Source organism: Rhincodon typus, chromosome 12, assembly GCF_021869965.1.
Source record: "Rhincodon typus isolate 14 chromosome 12, sRhiTyp1.1, whole genome shotgun sequence".
Taxonomy (NCBI): domain Eukaryota; kingdom Metazoa; phylum Chordata; class Chondrichthyes; order Orectolobiformes; family Rhincodontidae; genus Rhincodon; species Rhincodon typus.
In genome coordinates this window covers 40,609,825-40,623,580 of record NC_063343.1, presented here as the reverse complement: position 1 = coordinate 40,623,580, position 13,756 = coordinate 40,609,825, and the positions used below count along the sequence as shown (strand labels likewise).

The 13,756-nt window shown below is 39.5% G+C and overlaps 1 protein-coding gene and 1 long non-coding RNA gene across 2 annotated transcripts in view; one reads left to right on the top strand and one right to left on the bottom strand.

Moving 5' to 3' along the window:
* The window catches only part of LOC125484537, a 29,933-nt gene extending 27,043 nt beyond the window's left edge, over positions 1-2,890 (bottom strand). Inside the window, exon 1 of the long non-coding RNA XR_007263362.1 lies at positions 2,749-2,890. This is a non-coding gene — a long non-coding RNA (uncharacterized LOC125484537). The remainder of the gene's footprint in view (positions 1-2,748) is intronic.
* Positions 2,891-5,687: 2,797 nt separating this feature from the next.
* The window catches only part of LOC109923395 (mothers against decapentaplegic homolog 5), a 72,184-nt gene continuing 64,115 nt past the window's right edge, over positions 5,688-13,756 (top strand). Inside the window, exon 1 of the mRNA XM_048603622.1 lies at positions 5,688-5,952. The gene's annotated coding sequence lies outside the window, so the exon portion shown is untranslated. The remainder of the gene's footprint in view (positions 5,953-13,756) is intronic.

The window sequence follows — 13,756 nt, the reverse complement described above, 5'->3', positions numbered from 1 at the left end:
CGCTGTGAGGCAGCAGTGCTAACCACCGTGCCACCCCTATAAAGATTTAAGGTAACTTTTCTGCTTTTCAATTATATTCTTGTGGAAGTAAAACCCAGTGCTTTCTTTGCACTTTTTAATAGCCTATTTAAATTGCATTCATCACTTTTTATGACTTCCGTATCTATACCCCTTGATCCCTCTGCTACTGTCTGTCATTTAGACACTTAATTTGCAAGTACTATTCTTAGATTTTCACTACCAAAATCTAGTTAACCCAATACCTTGGCTCTTTCCAGCTATCTCTTCAATTTTGTTCTCCTTCCAAGTATTTGTTTATCCCTCTTGAAGGCTTTTAATTATTCTGTATTCACCTTCTGTCCTCTTCGTCAGTCCCTCAGGGTCAAGGATGACTTGCTGCCACTCCAAGGAGGGGTGGGAGGGAACATGGTGTTCTGCTGAATGGTCCAAACCTGGAGCCACAGGCTCTACCACGGGTTGGTAGGTGGTGTTTGAGGGGAGTCGGTGGGATGCTTTGGTTTCTATGTATTTTTTCCATTGCTTATGCTTGGCCTCCAAGTGCTTCACTTGGTGATGATCAAAGTGGTTGGCAGCTTTGCAGATGCTTCTTCAATTTGAGTGTTCTAAAGCAATCAATTCCCATGTGCCAGTGAGAATGTTGCTTTAGTTTAGGGTGGCTTTCACATTGTCTTTGTAACATTTTCTGTGCCTTACTAGTGATCACTTACCATTGCAGAGCTGGGAGTCAAGGCACATATTTTAGGAGTATTGAGTTCAGCATGCAGACAATGTGACCCACCCATTTCAAATGGTGATGTGTGATTTGCAGGATGTTGTGAAGACAGTGCTGGTGATAATTCTCCAGGGATTTGAGGTGTCAGCTGTACATGGTCCATATTTCTGATATGTACAGGAGGGATCTATAAACCATGAGCTTGATGCGGGGCTTCAGGAAAGGACTTTGAACACTCTGTTCCTCACATGTCCATGGGCTACACTGGTGCATTGGAGTCAATATTGGATTTCACCGTCAAAGTCCGCTTACATTGAGAGGAGGCTTCTGAGGTAAGGGAAATGATCCATGTTGTCCAGGGACTTGCTGTGGATTTTGATGGTCAAAGTAGCAGGAGTGGTTGGTGCAGAACATTTGTTTTCCGGATATTCAGAGCATTCTAAATCTTAACCACGAAATCTAAGTTTTATCCTCATGTCTTCTGATTCTTTTGGCAATCCCCTTAAACCTGTACTCTCTGGTTACCAACTCTGTTGCCATTGTGAACAGTCTACTCTTTATTTACTGATTTAAACCATTCATGATTTTAAACACTATTATTAAATGTCCTTTTATCCTTTCCTCCTCTGAGGCCTGGTTAAAATGCTTTAGTTTATACAAAGAATCAAACAATAGTTTCTTAGAAAGATGGCTTTTAGTTTCCTGTGAAAGTACCCATTTTATATCATAACTGACTTCAAGTAAACTACCTTTCTGGCTGAACAATGTAATTACTTTTATGCCATCTTAACTTCTGTGCATAATTGACTGCTGTTACAACAGGCCCATTTGGAAAATCAAATGCTAAAGTACTACTGCGCCTTTCTTCATACTTCCTTTGCAAAAGCACATTCCAACAGGAGATGTCTGACAGTCTCTACCCCATTGCAGCTGCTTCGAGAGCAGTGGTGGCACAGGGAGTTCGGGCGTACATGAAGGATCTCACAGGTAGTGCTGTTCTCACCACCAGCCAAGCGCTGTCATGGTGCTTATTGGAAAGTTCTGGTGATGAGGCATTCTGCCAAATGGCTTTGATAGTCTGTTGAGGGAACAACCCAACAGGATCCACCTGCTCCTTTTCCCACAGGGTCCCAAGGATGGTACATGCTGACCACTTCCTGACGTATTTCTCTTTGCAAATTTCTCCAACCCGTTAGAGACCTCACCAACATCCTGTACAACCTCAACATGAGGTCCTAACTCCTATACTCAAAAGTATGAGCAATGAAGGCAAGCATGCTAAACACCTTCTTAACTACCCTGTTTACATGCAACGCAAACTTTGATGAATTATGTACCTGAGCCCCTAAGTCTCTCCATTCATTTTACAGCACTATACAAGGTCCTACTTTTGATTGTTTTAAATCCTGCCCTTGTATGTTTTACTAAAATGCAATACCTTGCATTTATCCAAATTTAATTCTGTCTGCCATTCCTCAGCCCATTGACCCAATTCATCAAGATGTCTTTGTGATCTTAGATAACCTTCTTCACTGTCCACTATACCACCACTTTTGGTGTTATCCACAAACTTACTAACCATGCTTTCTATATTCTTACCTAAATCATATATATATAAATGACAAACAAAATGTGTTTACAAAGAGATAACATGAATAATTTAACAATAATTAGTTTCGATTTGCATAACTAAACTAGCTTGAATTTAATTTTATAATTTATTTATTTAATATCTATTTAATTTATATTAATGTATCATAATTTACACAACGCATCAAGTAACTTGCATTCGACAAAAAGTAAACGCTGATAAATTTGCAACGTAACTAAAAATCCAAACAGTGTGCAGATAAAGAAATGAATGGTATTTGTGAAGATTTCTGCTTGCTGCCTTTTGCCGAAAATGTTTAAAGTCCCTCTTGTAAGCAAAATTAGCACTTTTCCCGCTATTGCGTGAGTTTAAAGTCTTTGAAGTAACGTTAAAGTTAAGTGTTGTTAAATCACCACTGAATCACCTTGAAATTTCATGCGCAAACTCCAGATGTTGTATTGTTTTGCGTTGATGTGGATACAAATTCAACGGGATTTTGAATCGTAGTCTTTGCGTCGCTAGCCTCGACGACGTCATGGAGCCACTGCTCCAAACATGAAGAGCCGGATCACAGGCCCGGACTGAACAGAAAACTCAATACTTAGAAGTAAGCACATCCGCCACAGTAAATAGGGAGACAAAGAAAGAAACGCAAGATCGCAATGAACTGATATAATCCCACGAAATTAGTTTTCTGAATAATCAGTCGTTCTCGATTTTTAAGCTTTAATTGACATATGAATTTCACTGAGGTTGCATTTGCCCGATTCGCTGCATAACGCATAAATGTAGCAGTGTCACTAATCACAGATGACAAAACAAATGAAAACACATGCTGCAGACTACTTCCTTAATTTTATTCATGTTCACGGCTAAATATGTTATATCCGCAATCTGATTGGAGAATTTCTGAAAACCGTTATAAGGCTACATATGGCCGCTCAATAATTTCTGCCGTCTTTCCCGACAATGCAACGAAACCCGGAAATGTGTAGAAATTATCGATTTTGTTGAGGTAATGCGGGAATCTTGCATTAAATCATTCTTATAAAAAGGTTATTTTAGCTTTACATTCATATTGCCCACTAAGTGTTACAAAATGAACACACAAAAAAAATTACTTTGTTTTTATAAACATGGCAACTTGCTCCTCGCGGCAACACTTATCATGTAAACAAGTTTAAAATACTTTAGTCCGAAGCATCTATTTCTGAGAAATATTGTGCACTTCTAGGTTCTGCGGGGTTCATAGCAATTCAAGAGCGTAGTTTTTAATTCTCCGTAGCATAAGGTTCACAATAAAAAATATAAAGATGAATTGAAGGTTACATCATATCGAAAGGACGATTTCGGATATTATATATCAATACTAAAGTGGGATGCTGTTAGAAAAATGAGTACAATTTCTTTGTTTTGTAAAGATTATGACAAATTGACATCGAAGGAATCTTCCTACATTACAATAGTGATTACTGTAAGTTTACTTTACGTGGTAAAGCGCTCTAAGGCACCCCAAATCGAAAAAAAAAGAATAAATCCAAGTTTTTTTAATGTTCCCTGTACGAACCAATACCGAAATGTCAAAATTCGTTATCAAAGCGTTCACGAAAAGCAAATTCAAAATCTTTCATAAATTAACCTGAATTGAACAATAAACAAGTATTGTTGGTGTCTGTTTAGTACTTTTCTGCTAGCCGCACATCAGAAACGTTCAGACTGTCGTGTTTCACAGATACAAATGTCTAGATCATAAGCACTGGGAGAACACAAGCCTTTCAGCGAATCAATCATGTCCTGGGTCTTTGGAAACAGCAGTCGAGCTTAGTCCCACTTTCCCTCATATCATGTAGAAGTCTCTTCAAAAAAGCAACATAGAACAAAATCAACCTGCATGCAATGCATCTTTTATGTTTATTTTGACGTCCTGGGATGATCTTCAGAATCTCGAGGCAGCATCCACAGTTCAATGGCGGGTGGAGGCGAGACATTGTGACGTTTTCAGAAAGCCATCTATTAATTCCACAGAGAAACAATGATTGACAATTCCGTCATATCCGGGAGGCAACGGCTCGTTACCAGTTACTGCGTCTGCGCAGTTGGGGATCACAGGAGGTGTGAGAAGTATTTGTTGAATGAGGTCGAGGCCACACTTTCCTTTTACTTTCTTTCATTTACGAGAAGGGAATAATATGCAGCAACACCAGGGAACCAAAACCGCAGTGAACTTTCACATCACGCGGCGAAAAAGTTGAGGAACAGGATTAATTTGTATCGATAAGCCCTTCCAATGTTCTCCCTTTGATAATCATCCTCCATTCCCTCCTCTTGTGAGAATACCTTTCTATTCCCCGTCCCCTGTGATAATACATCTCTAACTCCCGTCTCACTGGGATAATCCTCGATCCCTACCTCCACCCCAGTTTCGATAATACCTCTCTGATAATTCACCTCCATTACCTCTCTCACTGTGGTAATACCTGTCCGTTCCCCCTCCCACTAATAATCTCCTTCCCTGTGTGAAAGGTCTCCATTATACCCTTCCCTGTGATAATTCATCTTCATTCCTTTCCCTGTGAAAATCCTCCCACGCTCCCCTCGATTCCCCGTTACGCTCCCTCGCCGTGACAATCACCCTGCTTTCTCCGACATATCTCCCTCTTCTGGTGAAATTCCAATGTTGTCCTATGATAATATCCCCCCATTCCACCTCGTTATGTGAATAGCCTGCTCGACCTGTGATAATCGTATTCATTTCCTCCAGTGAAATCGCCCTGTATTCCCACTCTCCCTTGTGATAATCCTCCTCGAATCCCCTGGCTCCTCTGATAATTTCCCTCCATTCCCAGTTTCTCTATTAAGATCATTTTTTTTCTTTTCATTTTTTTTCTATTTTGGATTGTGGACTAAAATAGGAAAGGATTTAAATCAAGAACAGTATGAGTAGTTGCACTTTTTAAAAGCAAGTTATTGGAAATTATGATGAATTGGCATTAAACTGTAGCTTTGTTCAAACAGTGTGGGATGCCATGACACCATGGGTGTGTGCAGAGCAAACTTGGCCCAGGCACTTTTTAAAACCTACTTTTCTTCAACCTGTTCAGGGATATTATTATACATCTCAGGAATAGGTGGGTACTTGAACCTGGACTTCCTAGTCTAGGGGTTAGGAATGCTATCTCTGTGCCACAAGAGGGCTCTTAGATACAGATAGTTGATTGGTTTGCGTAATGAGGACCAGTTATGGTGACCAGGAGTCATCGCCATGATAATGATTGTCTGATTGGCTCCTGGGCAGGTGATCAGAGACTGTATGAAGAATATATAGGTGGAGCTATCCAGATTGCAACAAAGAAAGGCTGTCTATGTAGTGAAGTAACCAAAATCTGGAAGATAGGTAGCGATTTTTCCTCACCATTTACAATGAAGTGTTGCCTCATAGAAACTGAAAAAAAAGTGTGCTAATTTCCCTGTGGCTGCAGTTAATAAAACCTGGAAGAACTTGGAATGAGTAAGAAGCTTGGAAATAAGAAGGACTTCAGAAACCAAAGCAATACCTTACTGAATCCCATGGACTGGTGCTATTGAGCTGTGTTTCCCCAATACTTCTACCTCCAATCATCATCTCTGTGTATGTTAGTTTTCCTACAAGTGTGTTAAGAATTTTGGCTGTTATTTACTAATGATGTCATAGTTTTGTTTACCTATGATTAGAATTGATTTCTTTGTAATGTAGTTTCTTGTTAACTACAGAAATCTATCAGTATTTTCTGCTAACCTAAGTTTATTAGACAGAAAATTTGGGGACTTTGGGTAATTTATTAAAATCTTTAACTTTTGTGATAACCCTAGAGGCAGTGAGTATCAGCACATATTGCCAAATTGGTTTTGACAAAGGATTAAATGGTATTGCTGGATTATTTTGAAACAATGATGATTTGGCTGTAATATTAGCAAGTGATAAAGGACTAAAGAAACACTAGGTTCTTTATGCCAAATAAGATATAGTGCTGGAAATTGTGAAGGACTACCTGCAGGTGGCAGTCGATACAGTGTGGAGCTGGAGGAACACAGCAGATCAGGCAGCATCAGAGGAGCAGGAGAGTTGACGTTTCGGACCTAGACGCGCCCGAAACGTCGACTCTTCTGTTCCTCTGATGCTGCCTGACCTGTGTTCCTCCAGCTACACACTGTATCGACTTTCACTCCAGCAACTACGCTTCTTGCTATCTGCAGGTGGCAGTGTTGTCCCCAATGAATTTTAAGTGAAATTACAAAAGCCAGTTTCGTTGAATTGACAGGTAAATTGGGAGTGGAATTATCTGCTAAAGCTAAGAAGGCAGACATAATCGTGGACAAGTACAAGACAAGTGTTTAGTGTAAATATAGTAGAGACCAGGCATCCTAGGTAGTGAAACATCAGAAACAGGTGTTACTGAGTTACAGATAAGACGGCTTGAGATAACAAAAAAAGGAACTAGAGCTTAGGAAATGAGAAAAGGAGGTGGAATTGGGAAGAATGAAAATAGACATGACAAAACTTAACTTAAAATAGCAAAGGGAGGAAGAGCAAGATAGAGAATGCGAATGTAAGCTTAAATGCTATTGCTTAAATAAAGGCACGAGATGCTAATATAGCCTCTAATGAGGAGTATCCTAGTTATGATCTAATTTCAATAAGGAAATGTTTGTATTAAAATGTTTTAGGAAAGCTTGTACAAGCCCTGGCACAATTTAAGAAAATGGATGTGGAGGCATTCGTTGTCTTATATGAAAATTGAAAGACAAATGAATTGGTCAACACTGGATATTACCCATGCAGAGCCAATTGGCAGGTAGAACATAAGAAATATATGTTGCACTGTCAGAGGAGGTTTCTAGTGATTATAAAAAGTGTAAGAGTTAGTGCTTGAGGCAAATAGGTAAAATGTGAAATTGGCCATTTTAACAAAGAATTAAACTGCATATAATCTAAATGGTGAGACATTGCAGTGTTCCTAGATGCAGAGAGGTCTAGGTGTCCTAGTGCAAGAAATGCACGTTCAACAAGTAATTAGGAAAGCTCATAGAATGTTATATTTTATTGAGAGGGGAATTGAATGCAAAAGTAGGTATGTTATGTTTCAGGTATACAAGACATTGGCGAGAACACATCTGGAATACTGTGTACAATACTCGTCACCGTGCTTACTGAAGATGTTAATGCATTGGAAGCCGTTTAAAGCAGGTTTACTAGACTAATAGCTGGAATGAACAGATTGCTTTATAATAGTGGTTACAATCTTTTCAGTGACACGGCATGTTTCATTGAGGCAGACAATTCCATGGCAAACCAACTTTTTTCAGCTAAATTAGTTGCTCATAAGTATCACATTTAATTGGATTTACTATGGTTACAGACTTAGTAGCAAATTTTGCAACATGGTATACACAACAAATAAATAAGGATCAAATTCAATAATGTTTCAAGTTTATTTATTTTTATTACCTCTGTACAAAATTTCACGGCGCACCATCGTGCACTGTTTTAAAACCACTGTCTTATAAGAAAAGGCTAGACAGGCTAGGCCTGTATCCTCTGGAGTTTAGAAGAGTCAGAGGTGATTTAATTAAATCACATAAGATCCTGAGGGCATTTGATCGTGTGGATGTTGAAAGCATGTTTCCTCATGTGGGAGTCTAGAAGTAAGAGTCATAGCTTAAAAATAAGGAGATGTCCCTTTAAAACAGATGAGGAACATTTTTTTTCTGAGGGTTATGAGTCTTTTGAATTCCTTTCCTCCAAAAAGCAGTGGAAACAGAATTTTAAAATATTTTTAAAGCAAGAATAGATACATTTTCGATTACTAGGAGGAAGAAAGATTTTTGGGAATATGTAAGAATGTAGCGTTGAGGTTAAAATCCAATCAGCCATGATCTTACTGAATGGTGGAGTAGGCTGAAAGTGCCACGTGGCCTTATGTTGTTCCTTGTCGTATGTTATGTGATTATGAGCATTGTAAGTTGACACCATATATAAAATCCTTTGAGTGAACAGTCTATTGGAAGTCTATTTGTGATAAGAACCCACGTTGAAGATCAAATGGTTGCAACAGTTAGACTGGCAGCAATGATGCCTGATGATTATGAGCTTATCCAGAAACTAAACCTTTTCTTGATCACCCCCATATATTTGAAAGGGATAGAAAGTGGGACAGTGCAAGGAAGGCAAGTAGACAGGATAAAAAATGGACAGCTGGGAATGCCCCTACATCATCACCTCCACTTAGAAAGAAAAGCACTGAGGGTGGACATGAAAATTGAAGGCCTAAGTGTTTCCACTGTAATAAAATGGGACACATTTATTTAGAATCTTGGAAGTTGTGAGGAAGTCCATGGGACGTTTTGGCTTCATCAGAATGTATCAAAAAAAAGAACACATTGAAAAATGCCACAGATCAAATAGTAGCTACATCTAAAGGACGATAGGTAAATATTGCTATGAGTGCAGGACAGGTGAATAGTGTAATGAAATATGTTTTTTTCCCCTAAAAGGAAGATAACTCAATTTGCATCAAGTGATGCAGCCATATGTTAAGGATATGGGGCTATTCAAACTCTAATGTTTGAGAAGGATTCTGTTTTACTCCCAGAGAGTTCAGTGAAAGCTGGAGTGCTAGAAAAGTGGAGAGTATATCCTGATTCCATTATACAGATTCTGATTGGAATGTAAGTTGTTGTCTGGACCAGTAGTAGTTGGGGTCATTAAAAACAACCTGTGAATGGAGTAAAGTCTTGGGGATGGCTGGAATGAAAGCTATAACTTTCCCTATTATCATCGAAAGTGCAAGTGATGTTAAAGAGGCAGAACAGTTACAAGGTTCCAGGTATTTTTCTATCGTGTTTGGTGACCAGAGCAATGCCTAAACAAATTTCTCCACCAGAGGCAAGGGTAATAACACAAGCAGATGTTACAGTAATCAAAACTATCTTTAAGAACAGGAATAATTTAAAAGGTGTGTTTGGCATGTCTTCATTAATTGAGGTTCAAACAGCAGATCCAGAGTTAAGTAAGTTAGCACATAAATCTCACACTGAAGCTGAGACTGATTCAGGATGCTATTATACTTGGTATGGATAACAAATTGAAATTCAATCTGATCAGAATTCTAACTTGATATCTATAGATTTCCAGGTCATTATCAGTAGTTTGGATTAAAATAATTGAAATCAATTGAAGAGGGCAACATGGTGGCTCAGTGGTTAGCACTGCTGCATCACAGCGCCAGGGACCTGGGTTCAATTCCACCCTCAGACAACTGTCTGTGTGGAGTTTGCACATTCTGCTGTGTCTGTGTTGATTTCCTCCAGGCACTCCAGTTTCCTCCTACAATCCAATTTGCTCATAATGTGTGGACTATGTGGGTTAGCCATGGGAAATTCAGGGTTACAGGGAGGAGGGGTGGGTCTGGTTGGGATGTGTTTGGAGGATCAGTGTGGACTTGATGGGTCAACTGCCCTGTTTTGACACTGTAAGGATTCTATGAACTGTATTTCATATGCACTCATGGAGCTTTGGTGAGATAGTATCACACTCTCAAAACCATGATTAAGGCATACTGTTATGAACACTGATAGAACTGAGACAAAGCTATTGATTTCTTACTATTTGCTACCGGTGATTTTCCCAAATTACTTTTCTGGGTTTAATCCATTTGAACTGATATATGGTCATAAGATAATCCATCAAAAGTGACTAAGGAAAAACTCTTAAGGCAAAAATATGAATCCTCAATGTTGAATTACATGTCCATGGTTCTAGAAAGACTCACATGAGCATGTAAAGTAGCACAAGACAAGTTAAAATGATCATGTTATAATTAGAATGTGCTTCAAAGAGATAAAGTATTGGATGATTGGCTTTGTGATGTGAAACTCTGAAAACAAAGTTCAGTGGTCCATACAAGGGTAGTTAGGATTAGTAAAGTGACTTACCTGATAGATACTTATGATCATAGGAAGAAGAATCAGTTCTCTCATGTAAACGTGTTGAAGCAATATCATTGCAGGGAAGAGGATAGAGATGCGGATGTGTGCCTGGTGATAAGAATAATGGAGACTAACAGATACAAGAAGATTGAGGTAAAAAGAAAGGCAAAGTTTATAAAGTGAACATCAGACATTTTGCCGAGCCAACACAGCAACACTGGGACAGTGTTCTTGTATTTAAAAGAAGAACAATGGGAGCATCTAGTAAGACTACTTAAGAAGTGTAAAGTATAAGAAGTGGACATATATCTGGTTCTAGAACAATATGTTACAACCAACTGGGGTAACATTGTAAGTGAAGCTCCACTATTTCCAGCATTGCACCAAATGTTAAAGTGTTTTTTAAAGTGTGCACAGAAGCCTAATTTACCTGACTTACAGGCCAAGGTTGATAGAAAGTATGGACCAAGTTTCTGTACTAACCAAGAATGATTATTTATTACAATTAATTATATTATAACTACAGGTAAACAGATATTAATCATTGGCATGTAACACTACTAATCCAACTCTAATCCCCTTAAGATCTTCACACACAGACACAAACAAATGGGGAAAAATAGATTATTGGATGAAGGATAAAAATTGGAATGTCAGTTCAGTGGTCTTTGCTCCTTGGTTCCAATGGTTAGATGATCCTTCTTCAGCTAGCCAGAACCCTCATTGGAATAGAATGTGAATCAATTGTTTATTAAGGTTATTTACATTACTGGAAAAGATAACATGATCACAGGTGCATTGTTCTGAGAATAAAATATTAGAATATTTTAAAGGTTTAAGAAATGCTGAATTATTGTATCGGGCATGAGAACAGGGGACAAAGGATGAATAGTAATAAGTCTCATGTTTTATTGTTTATGTGACATATACCTTGTGATGAAATGCTTTTTTGAAACGTTTCATCTCTTGTAAAGGTAAAGCTACATAAAGACCACTCTTTTTATTTTGGATTGTGGACAAAGTTGGGAAAAGGTCTGCTTTAAACCGAGCACTGTGGAAGGAGTTGCTGTACCTTTAAAAACAAGTTATTAGAACTCATTGTAAGTTGTATTTACTCTGTTGCTTTGTTCAAGCAGTGGGGAAAAATGTTCAAGATGCTGTTATGCCAATGAGTATGTACATAGTAAGTTTCACCCAGAGACAGGTTATTGATTGTTTTACATATTGAGGATCAGTTGCAGAAACCTGGAGTCATCTGAATAGAATAGAATATCCTTTATTATCATGTCTATTCAACATAAAATACAGTGAAAAGCGTGTACTGTCGCCATACTTGGGCGCCATTCACATTAACTTAGAATACAATTTTAAAAAATTAACTTAGAGCTTCCAACTTTCCCTTCTCTGCTGCTACAGCATGGCACTACCAGACTCCCGCTCTGGGCTTACCAGCACACGCCATGCCATTGCCAGGGACCCACTCCATGTGGAAGTGAGAGTTGCGCTCCAGGCTTCACAGGCTGATCAACCGACTCTATAGCCATGCTGCCTCTGAAGATGCCGCCACTGCTCTGGAGCCCATTGAAGTTGCCTCCTGCCGAAGAGCTCTCTTTATCAGGTAAGTCTGAGAAAAAAGAAGCAGAAGAAGGAAAAAGAAAAAGGAAAATAAATGCAGACAAAGAGGATGAGCCTGTACATTGCCTACTCCACTGCTGCCATCTTACTAAGCATGACATAACCCTCTGGCTGCTGGGCAGGTGAACAGACAGGGTATGAACAAAAACAAAGTTGCTGGAAAAGCTCAGCAGGCCTGGCAGCACCTGTGAAGGAGAAAACAGAGTTAACATTTTGGGTCCAGTGACCCTTCCTCAGAACAATACAGATGCAGAACCTCCAGAATGGAGGAGAGAAAATGTCCAAACCTCAGTGCAGTGAAGTACACAAAACTGGAAGATAAAAAATGGAAGTGCTGGAAGATAGCTAACTATTCTCTCGCATTTACTCGAAGCTATTACCTTTAACCAGTGACGGAAAAACTGAATGACTAGTATAGTAGTTGTTCTGTGCAGGCATAAAGAACTTTGAAAGGATAAGAAACCTGCAAATTAGAAAGATTTAGGAAACCAAAGGTGCTTTGGAACTGTGTGTCCAAGTACTGTTTTCCTCATAGAATCATAGAGATGTACAGTTGGTTTTGCTATGTGTGTTCCAGCAACGCGAATTGTCTATAATGCGACTGACAAATAGGGGAACGCTATTTTTAAAACACGAACTTGCGTTGGCTATAACGCGATTCCGTGGGTGCTTCTCATTCTGGATAATGCACCAATCCATCCTCCCACCATTGGTGAGCTTTCTGAAAACATCAAAGTGCTATTTCTACCCCCAGACACAACTCTCTACTTCAACACGTGGACCTTTTAAAGCTTATTATTTAAGGTGCACATTTAAGAGGCTAATTGCAGCCAGTGAGGGGGATAAGGACAGTGTTCTTCAATTTTGGAAGAGCTTTAACATCAAGAATGCAATTGACATTATCGCAGAGGCCTGAGGGGTGATGTCGTTAAGAACTGTTTGCATGCAGTTTGGCAGAAGCTTCTCCCAGATTTTTTTAAGATTTTAAAGGCTTTGATCTGAGAGAGGAGTTCCCAAGAATCAAAGAACATTGTGTTTATCTTGCAAAGCAAGTTAGATTTGAAGAGGTGGAGAGTGAAGATATTGAAGAGCTGCTTGAGTCTGACTGTGAACATCTCGCTACAGCTGATTTACAACAACTTGTCACTGAGGGGAAAGTGGAAGCTGGAGGTGAAGAAGATGAAGTCCAGGATGCAGCACAGCAGGGTAGCAGTTCGTGGGATAAGATCTTATTTTGCACCCTACGAACAGCTTCTTCATGAAAAAAGAAAAAAGGCAAAGCAGTAAAAACTGGATGTCTTTTTTTTAAGTCAACACCCCCCCCCCCAAAGAAACAGTCAGAAGGCAATGAACCACAGCCATCTGGATTAACTATTTTTCACTGTAACCCTGCAACCACAACTGCACTTGAAGGTGATGGTGGTGATGATGAAGACAAGCCTCAGCCCCTGCATTAATGACAGAGCAACCTCAAAACGTCCGCCCTCATCAAGTCATCTTGACATTTTTTTCAAGATAAGGTGTTAAGTTTGCTTTTAATTCATATCTAATAATGAAATAAACGTTTATTCAATGCTAACCACTGTGCTGCCCCTCTCTCCCTTTTATGTCCCTCTCTCCCACCCTTCATGTCCCCCCTTCCCTTCATGTTCCCCCTTCCCATCCTTGATATCCCTCCCTCCTTCCCTTCTCCACTCAATGTACCTCTCTCCCATCTCCCCTCCCCATTGATGTCCTTCTCTCTCACCCTCCCTCACCCTTGATGTCCTTCTCTCCCAACCCCCTCCTCGCCCTTGATGTCCCTCTCTCCCTCAAACCCCCCCTCGCCCTTG